Source organism: Alligator mississippiensis, chromosome 2 (assembly GCF_030867095.1).
Source record: "Alligator mississippiensis isolate rAllMis1 chromosome 2, rAllMis1, whole genome shotgun sequence".
Classification (NCBI taxonomy): domain Eukaryota; kingdom Metazoa; phylum Chordata; order Crocodylia; family Alligatoridae; genus Alligator; species Alligator mississippiensis.
Window position 1 is genome coordinate 275,827,624 of NC_081825.1, and position 6,330 is coordinate 275,833,953.

At 49.9% G+C, this 6,330-nt stretch overlaps 2 protein-coding genes across 3 annotated transcripts in view; one reads left to right on the plus strand and one right to left on the minus strand.

The window, feature by feature from the left end:
* The window catches only part of RIN3 (Ras and Rab interactor 3), a 151,460-nt gene that overhangs the window by 120,437 nt on the left and 24,693 nt on the right, over nucleotides 1-6,330 (plus strand). The gene's annotated exons all lie outside the window — the stretch shown is intronic.
* LGMN (legumain) overlaps nucleotides 6,146-6,330 on the minus strand; it is a 49,003-nt gene continuing 48,818 nt past the window's right edge. The window contains exon 14 of the mRNA XM_019481655.2: nucleotides 6,146-6,330. This exon is cut by the window's right edge and continues 639 nt beyond it. The gene's annotated coding sequence lies outside the window, so the exon portion shown is untranslated.

Below are 6,330 nucleotides of genomic sequence, written 5' to 3' on the forward strand. Positions count from 1 at the left end.
GCCTCTCCAGAGAGATGCCCCAGGCCAGGGCTCCTACCATGCGTGGCCTGTGCCCTGAGTGTGCCCCTGGTCACAGCCATCTGGGCACAACAAGCTGCTTGAATCCCTGATCTACTACACCCTGCTGCCTTGGATTGCCATGGTTCCCTGGGTGCAGCTGAGAACCTGGCACGGGGCCCTGAGCTTCGACCGTGTCCCAGGCAAGTCTACATTTCCCCACAATGTGCGCTGCCACCTGGAGGGGATATCTCTGCCTCCTCTACGAGTGCCTGACCCTCACGGCTGAGGAGATCATGGCTGCCAGCCCCTGGCTGCCTAGCTGGGAGGCTGCTGGCCGCTTAAAAGAGTCCTGAACTGCCTCCTGCCTCCCTGCATGTTGCAAGGGAAAACTCTGGTGGGAGAGAGCTCAGCCAGCAAGGGGGAGGGGGAGGTCCACCCCCCCCAAGTGTGGCATGTGGCTCCAGGCATGCAGCCCGGGGGCAGGTGGGTGAGCTGGTGTGAGCATGGGTGGCCATGGTGCCCCTCCCCCCAGCCTTCCTCCCTGTGTGGGGATTACCTGATGGGTGTGGTAGGCACTCCCAGTGCTCAGAATCAGTCCCTGGCTGCAGTGGCGTAGTCTGGCTGCCTGTGGTATCCTGGGATGGAGAGGCACGGTGCCTGGCTGCCTAGGCAGTGCCCCGCTCCAAGGAAAGGCTGGAGCTGCTTGCTGCTGGGGCCATCCCTGGCCTGGGGTGCACAGCCAGAGTTGGCAGGTGCTGGCCTGGGATGCCTGAGCTACCAGGTGAGGTCGCAGCTGGGGAGCATGCTGGAAACTGGTGCTGTTCCCCTGAGGGACCCTCCCCTGCTGAGTCCTCCTCTACACTGGGATATGGTGCAGGCTCCAGCAGCCCACCTGTGCTGGAATACACGTGGCAAGCCTTCCTCGGGCCCCGGATCCAGTCCAACTGCCACATGAAGAGCATGGACTTGTGGGCAGCCCTGGGCCGATTATTTTGGTCCGTGACTTGGATGCACTAGGCCCCCCTGGGCCTTGACTTGCATGTGGCACTGGTAACCAGAGTGCTGGCGGCCACACTCCTGCAGTTCAACATGGCCACATAGAATAGCTTGTTTGACCTGGTGGCCTAGCTGAACTGCCACTGGACCTTCATGTCACCCCACATCATGATGAGGTCCTGCTTCATCCTGTTTGGGCCCCAGGGCACTGTCTCTGGCATTGGGGAGGCTGCCATGGCAGCTGCTGCCAGGGGCATCGGGGGGGATCAGGCTGGGGTTGCAGGTGCCAGTGTCATCTGACACATGCCCGCTGAGGTGGGCCATGGTGCCTGGGAGGCAGACGGTGCCCATGTGGAATCCTGGGGGGGCAGAGATGGGGCTTTGGCAGCCAGAACGTGCCCACACTGGAGATGCACAGAGCCCACGGACCAGGCAGCTGCTGGCACACGCTCTGGGGGGCAGAGCCAGGGTCTGCAGGGCTGCTTTGGCTGACCTGTGTCCACACTGGTAAGACATGATGCCTGGGGCAAGCAGCAGCTGACATGGGCTCCAGGGTCTGGAGTCCAGCTTGGGACAGCCAACAAGCTATCCATGCCACAGGTCTGAAGAAACAGAAAGCCACATGGCTGTGCCCCAAGCAGGGAGCTGGCTCCCTGCTGGTGTGGCTGACCGAGTGCAGTTTGTGCCCAGCATCTGCATCTACATGTGTGCTACTGTGCATTAGTTAATGCACCATTTATCTAGTACCTGCATGTGATGGTACTAGCAAATGGCACACTAGGCTAATGTAATGTGCGATAAGTGCCGCACACGTGGGGATGGTGGCACTTTACTGCATGCTAGATTAGTCTAAAGCACAGTAAAACATCTCGTGTAGATGCACCTTTTGAAACCAAACAGCTTCGCTGCTCAGTGTATTGGGGTGACAGATATCTGATTCCTGCCTCCTTGGGACATGAGGTGTCCTTGATGATAGGGAGGCAAAAAAATCTGTGAACTCCATCTAAAACAAAGGATGAAATTTTGCCTGGCCCTAATTGGGGTATACAAAGCAAAGACTTTTGTCATTCTTTTCCTCTCACTGCCCAATCCCACTCAGGCCAGGGGCAGTGACAGAAGTGTGGTCTGCAAGTCTTCTGATTTAAATGGGATTATGTACAGAGATCTTGGGCACATCTACAAGAGATTTTTACTTCAAGGTAAGCTAATTAGCTTTGCAGTAAATGTCTGTCTCTACAGGTGCAGAGCTATTAGGCAGGAGTAAACTAACAAACTCTGCAGCGGGGTAGTACCTGTAAATACAATATCCTGCTGTGGAATTTTTTTGTGTGCAACAATGCATGTGTAGATACTGATGTGGCTGGCTACTGCATAAGGGTGCTTCAATGTGGGGGTTGCCTGCTGGCTAGCCCCGCACTGGAGCATCCTCATGCCCCAGCCAGCTCTTCTGCAGCACACTGATTTGGGGCGGAGCAGCTCCAGTCAGGGCTGCTTTGACACAGCTCAATGTGCTGTGGTCCCAGGCACACAAGTAAACGCAGCACTCAGGAGTAATAAACTCTGGCATGCTTACTGCCAGAGTTTAGTGCACTGTATTAATATGCACAAGTAGATGCACTAATTTGGAAGCTGTTCAGGCCTAATGGGTGGAACGGTACACATTAGCCTATCTAGGTTTGAACCAAGCTCACAACAGATGGCATTGAAGAGTGGAACAATGCATCAGTGCCCAGGTGACCTTTTTTTTTTTTTTTTTGCTTTTTTATTATTAGAGAATGAAGGCAGTTGCAAGAGTGCTGCACAAAGAGGTATCTGTGAAGATGCAAATAGTTTGTTAAGAACGTGCCAAAAGATGGTCCTCAGGAGTCTCCTGCATTACTCGTAGATTTTTTATAGCCAGAAGTTGCCATTGTGTCCATGTTCTTAACAAAGGTGGATGCCTGGACACTGGAGTTGTTCAGACCACAGCTGCGATACATCTGCCTCCAACTTTGCTAACAAAGAAGTCAGAGATCCATTTTAAACAAACAGTCCACTGGAGGTTTAGGCACACAAGTTACTATAGGCAACCACGCACCAGGGAGTGATGTGGCTAGCAGCATGCCTGGCTGCCTTTGATTCCACAGGGGCCAATTTACTGCTGAGCTGATAAAGGGTAGGCTTTAGCATGAGTCCGGAACAAGCCTCGCATGCATCTCCCTCACTGCATAGCAAGGGGCGCGCCTACATGTGTATTAATGTGCCGTTGCTAGTGCACATTAAATTTAGTACCTTTAATAACGGGTACTAACTCAATGCGCAGTAACCAGTACTGCTATGCAGTAGTGCCAGTGCACAGTCTTCTAATGACACTAATGCGCAGTAGGCTAATTCTACTGTGCATTAGCACAGCTTTTGCTGTGATATTCAGTAGAATTAGTCTACTACACATTTAGAATCTTGTGTAGACATGCCCAGGATGTCTTACCCTCTCTGTCACCATGCTCAGCAAGTTTTACTAGAGATTTCCTAGTAATGAATGAAGAGGAACTAGAGGAACCAACCTGGGTTTAAGGTGTGAAAGGCCACTTTGCTTGAGTTTAGCTAGATACAGTAGTGTTCTGCACAAGGAATAAAGCTTAAAAAATTTGAACAAGTTAAGGCAGTTTGGCAACTTAGTTATCATACCTATCATAGAGAAGTAAGGCTGGAAGGGACCTCAAGAGATCGTCTAGTCCAGGAGTCAGCAACCCCCGGAATGTGTGCCGAGCATGGCACGCGAGGCTATTTTGCTTGGCATGCCACCACCAGTCTGGGCTCTAGGCAGTTGCTGCCAGCCATGAAGCCCGGGCTACTCCCAGCAGGCGGCTGGGCAGCTGCTACCCAGAGCCTGGACCGGTTGCAGCCAGGATGCTGCAAACATCTGGTCTGGGCTCCAGCATAAGCTCCATACTGGCAGGTCCACGCGCACCTCAGAGCGGATGGTGGGGGAGCGGCCTGAGGCACTGCAACCCCAGCCTCTTCCCCGCTGCCGGCACAGAGCTGATGACTGGGCTCTGGAGCCCGGAACAGCTGTTTGTAGCCAGCCTGGGCTCTGGGCAGCTGCAGCAGACAGCGGGCAAGCTGCAAACAGCTGCACCAGGCTCCACAGCCCCGGCATCAGCTTCGTGCTGGTGGCAACTGCACATGCACCTCAGAGCAGACAGCGGGAGGGCTGTGCTACCTCAGGACCCATCCCCACCATCTGCTCTGAGGCACACGTGCACCTGCCGGTATGGAGCTGATGCCAGAGCCCAGAGCAGCTGTTTGCATCCTCCCGGCTGCAGCCGGCCCAGGCTCTGGTAGTTGCTGCCAACCACAGAGTCCGGGCTGCTTGCAGCAGGGCTTGCAGCTGAGCCCGCCTGACTCCCACTCTCTGAGCCCAGCCCCGGCCCAGGCAAATATCCAAGGTAGATAAACAATAGCTGTGGAAATGAGATTGGGAGCCAGGATCCTGGCAGGTGATCTAATTTCTGTATCTTTGTTTCCAAATTCAGAGAGCTCAGATGAAAGTTGCTCTATTGTTACATGGGGACTATAGAGAGTTGTACTCTTAAATTAAGCCCTAAATGTACAGGCTTTACATTAAAGGAAATGTATTTTCACAAAAGGGAAACACTGAAAAAGAAACAACTAAAGCCCTGAACTCATGGGCTCTCGGAGGCCAGAAAATATATTGCCTTTGGGGAGGACTGTAAGGGTGCGTCTACACATGCATTTAAACGCTACTAAATTTAAGGTGCATTAAGCGATTATTGGCAGGTGTCTACGTGTGCAGGGACTGGGCACTAAAGTTAGTGCACTTGGCATTAAAGTTAATGCCAAGTCCCTGCAGCCCTACCACATGCCGCTAGTAAGTGGGAAAACCCGGCACTTAAGTTAGTGCCAGGTCACATCTATACATGCATTAATGTGCTTTAACAAACTCCACCTAAATTTGACGCCTGCATTTGCACATGTCAAATTTAGGTGCGATTACCCTAATTTTGCCATTTTAAATGCACATTAAGGGCACACACATGTAGACACATGCCCGTAATGCACATTAACATGTTTCGTGTAGATGCACCGTAAGAGTTGCACCCACAGGTTAGCTAGCTAGAAGTATACATTTAAACAGATCTTTGAAGGAGTCTTCTAATGTTCATTGTTGTTTTAAATGGAATTAGGCTCTTGGCTTCAATATTCCACTACTATATTGCTTGTGCTATCTCTATGTCACAGATGAACACCTATACCTTTAGCAAGGCTCCATGGACACATCCAGGTCCCTGGGTATGTAAAAACTTGCAGGCTTGGAGCCTTATACAGCTTGGTCTGTATGTCTCTTCTTCCCCATCTCACTGTATGAAGTCAAACATCATGATTATCTTTGCATTTCATTGTGGGTGTCCAGTGTTCTTATTTCTAGACCTTTATCCACTAGAAAAAGTTTGCTCTAAAGAAATAACCAGCTACAAAATATCTAACCGGAACTTCAGGCAGCCCAAGGGGGAAGGCTTGTATCATTTAGGCCTAGGTTGATTATTATTAACAATAATAATGATAAATAATAACCAAACACTTTATCCTATCATGTCCATTCTGAAACCTACAGTGTGATTTGACACTTGCCTTTTATACTCTGCCTTCATGGAGCAGTAACAAGCTGACAATGAAACTGTCTCTCCAGCCTGCCATGAACTCCTCCCTATATAAATGTTTTTGCAAGCAACTGTTGTCTTTGGGTGGCGTTACCCAGAGTTCCTAACCACACTCCAGACAATGGCCCACTTTCCTTCAGGCTCATTCCCTTCCTAGAAGAGTGAAAATAGCATTGAAATCTAATCCATACCTTCCTTCAGAAAAAAACATTTTCTGAAAATAAAGAACTAAGGAAGGTTTTTGTTCTAAGGTATGGAGATTTTAAATCTACTATAAAACACCACAAATTTTAACATGTGCCTTGTTACTTGTGATCTGTTGACTCCTTCAATAATGTGTCTGGGATGCATTTGGAGATAAGGATGGCTACATCTTAATCATGTAAGTAGCAGATGAATCTGGAATTTAGGGATCCATCAGATGCAGTCATAGAAAAGCTGTACTTAACAAAAAATTTGCTTCAAAAGATAAGTTGTGGAACACCGTATTGTTTGAAGTTGATGAAACATTCAGTTCTGTTTATTCCCAGATAATTCCAGTGTTCTTCAATCTTTTGCAATTTATGTGCATACAGGCTTTCTTACAAGATACTGGTACTAAAAGTTACAGCATTAGACAATCTGTTTTTCTTTGGGAAACAGTGCTATCTGACCCTGAAGCCCTTTGTCATCT